This window comes from Anguilla rostrata, unplaced genomic scaffold (genome assembly GCF_018555375.3).
Source record: "Anguilla rostrata isolate EN2019 unplaced genomic scaffold, ASM1855537v3 scaf1046, whole genome shotgun sequence".
Lineage (NCBI taxonomy): Eukaryota > Metazoa > Chordata > Actinopteri > Anguilliformes > Anguillidae > Anguilla > Anguilla rostrata.
The window spans coordinates 1-3,782 of NW_026986390.1; positions in this window are offsets into that span (position 1 = coordinate 1).

Consider the following 3,782-nt stretch of genomic DNA (forward strand, 5'->3'; position numbering starts at 1 on the left):
GGCAGCGTTTTCTTTTCAGTGACCGCTCTCGCTGCGGTGTGTTAGGGGCTTGTGGACTGCACAGTGGCGTTAGGACGGTACGCCACAGAGTTTGGAAGCCTAGTGACTTGCACGCAACTCCTTGGCTCGCAACTCAAGAATAAATCTTCTAAATTGTTTTGTCCGTGCACTGCGTGTACAAAACATGGGCACTGATAGCAGCCAGATCTAAAATGTTGTTAAAAAATGGCAACTGGCCAACGACGACTGCCCCCCTTGACCGAATACAGCTGTGCCATCTGGTCTAAAACATCCACTCCAATTTATGTTGTGTTATAATGGGCGATTGTTTCTGGCAGTTTTTTTGGATCACTGTCGATCGATACTGTTTTGTGCATAGTGCTCAAGATGCATACATTTTTCTTGGGCTTGCACTGATAAACAGTGAGTGCAGTGTGTTCAGCTCTCCAGATTGTGGTGGAAAAACCTACATTTTCAACTGTGAAAATAATATTTAGAAATTTCCATTCAATCTATGGGTAAGCAAATTTATTTATTGATATCAAATCAATAAATAAGAAAAATCCATATAAAACATTAGTAAATGTTAATATTAGTAAACATTAGTAAATGTTAATAGTAAATATAAAACATTAGTAAAAACAAGCACAAATCCGCAATATATGCAACCGCGCATGCATCCACAGGAGGACACTTCTGTGGACCGACCGACCAACAGAGAGAGCTAGCCTAAAGAGCTGCTGATCGCCTCTATGCCGTGGAGTTTGTAAGCTTAGAGCTGCCTTTGCCATCATGTGACTTGACATTGCCAGCTTGGTCGATAGCACATTCCTCAAGACGCCGTCTCATCTTTATACACGCATGCATGAATGAATGTGTGCTTTCGTTTCTAAATAAGTTAAAAATTACGCTCAGCATAAGTGAAGAATGCTCTCATGGAGCATTCACACGTGCCATGCTTCGCTAAAGCAGCTGAAGTTTTCTGTGTTCTCGGGTGGGGGAGGGGTGAGCGCTGAATGTCTTACCCATACAGTTCAGTGGTCTTACCCTTAGATTGACATGTGAATGTCCCACTTGAGAATGGTGCACTTATGCCACGGAGTGTGAATGGTTGATAGTTGATATCTCTCCAGGGAGAGATAAAATGTTCTATTAGTCCAGCACATAATATTATTATTATTATAAATATTATTATCAACTATAAAGTGTAATATTACTCATTACTCGCTTCAAAAGTAATAAAAGTACTTTACTTAGCCGTAATTCGTTACGCTACAAAGTATACCTTGTATTACTTTTTGTTACACAGCAATCTCTCTCTCTCTTGCTTATACTTTTTTTGTTTTTTCCATTTAGCTTATACTGTATTATCCAGTCTCGACAGAATAATAGCATACACCACACAAACACATCACAAGACACTTTGCATTTGAGAAATCTTTTTTGATTGTATGTAATAGTGGTATTTATTTTTCTCCCAAGTAGCCTAAAGGTTAATACTATGTAAAAAATGTGTATGCTGTTTATTCTAAGCAACTGCAAAGCCTAGCCTAACCGGACATCGTGTCACCACTCACGTGCGACTCACTCACAGGCTGTGATGGATGTTTTTTTCCAAAACCTTTAGTCCCTGAAATGAATGTCCCCTCCTTTCTAGTCCCTCAAGAGCAAAATGTGTCACAACTTCACATTTTTACCTCACAGAAAATAGGATATGATACAGCTATACTTTTGAGCATATTTTGAAAAGTACGTTCACTATAATCTGTAATTTGGCAAATGGAAAATCTACACAAGTCTCTATATGACTGGGCGCAAGGCTCAACAATATCAATGAGCGAGGCATGAAAGTCCACTGATAACAAGTGCACTAAATAAACCTGATCCCTCTGGGAAAAATCCATAGGAAATTTGCCGAGGGAACCCATGGCGGAAGAAACGTCCGGGTTGGCCTACAAAAAGACGTCTTCACTGTAACACTCTATGAATAAACAAATTACCAGCCAAAACAACAGCTATTGTGGATTTGCACTTGTTTTACTAATGTTTTAGATTTAGTTTTTGGTGGTGCAGTGGGTAGCACCGTCGCCTCACAGCAAGAAGGTTGTGGGTTCGAATCTCGGCTTGGGGCCTTTCTTTGTGGAGTTTGCATGTTCTCCCTGTGTCCACGTGGGTTTCCTCTGGGTACTCCGGTTTCCTCCCACAGTCCAAAGACATGCAAGTAGGCCAATTGGAGAATCTAAATTGTCCGTTGGTATAAGTGAATTGTGTGTGTGCCCTGCGATAAATTGGCAGCCTGTCTAGGGTGTATTCCTGCCTCTCGCCCAATGCACGCTGGGATAGGCTCCAGCACCCCTGCCACCCTGCTCAGGATAAGCGGGCATAGATAATGGATGAATGGAAAACCTCGCATTTGAAGACAGATCAATTTTATTTTAACCCTTATTTCAAAATTTCCAGTTCCATAACTGTAAAAAATAAAAAATAAAAAAAATAAAATGATTTCAGAACATAAGGGAAAGGCATAGGCATAAACAAATGGTCACAAAACGAACGCAATATAAAAATATTTTTAAAGAGAACATAAATGATATAATTTATTCTTCGAAATAAACATATACTAATATTTCTAATAACAAAATGCAATAAATAAAATATTTGTATAAAAATGCAACAGCGTGATGAAAAATGAATCCTTTCATCACAGTCTGCCGTGATGAAAAGTGAATCATTGCGCCTCCTGGTGTGGTGGAGGAGAACTGACTCGTTCGTCTGAAGATGGGCGAAATGTAACAACACACATGGAGCTGAAATAAGGTTTTTTTAACATTTTCCAAACATTAATTTGACATTCCTGCAATGCTGGAATGTAAAGAACAAATATCTAGGAAAAGTGAATGCAGATGCTGTAGCTTGCTAGTAACTAAATGAAAAAAATCCTAAACTCGGAAATATCTCAGTATCTCGGCGCTTCTAGTGTTAAAGCAGGAACCCTGTGCTCAAAAGCTGGTGATTAAACCACTGTCCCATCAGACAGATTGCCCTGAGTTTGTATCCAGGGCTAAAGGATAGCAATATTAGATTTTAAAATCACCATGTGATATTTGAAGAAAGTATTTACCATGACAGTACGTCCACAATGTAAATTATTATTATTATTAATTACATTTATATAGCACTTTTCCAAATGCTCAAATTGCTTCACAGTGAAGGGGAACTCACCTCACCCACCACCAATGTGTAGCACCCACCTGGGTGATGCACGGCAGCCATTTTGCGCCAGAACGCTCACCCCACATTAGCGAAGGTGGAGAGGGAGAGAACATTTATTTAGCCAATTAAATCTGGGGATGATTTTTAGTGGCAAGTTTGCAAGAGCCAAATCTGGGATTTTGGCCAGGACACCAGGGAACCCCCTACTCTTAGTGATAAGTGTCATGGGATCTTTAATGACCACAGAGAGTCAGGACCTCGGTTTAACGTCTCATCCGAAAGACGGCATCTCCTACAGCACAGTGTCCCCGTCACTGCACTGGGGCATTGGGGTTTATTTTTTACAGAGGGAAGATTTCTCCCTACTGGCCCACCAACACCACTTCCAGCAGCAACTCAGTATTCCCTGGTGGTCTCCCATCCAAGTACTAACCAAGCCCACATCTGCTTAGCTTCAGCCAGTTGGCAGGAGCAGAGTGCATGGCGATATGGCTGCTGGCTTTAAATCTGAGAAATGAAATGTAAATGGGCAATTGAAATGTTTATTATATTTTAAACATAATTATTTC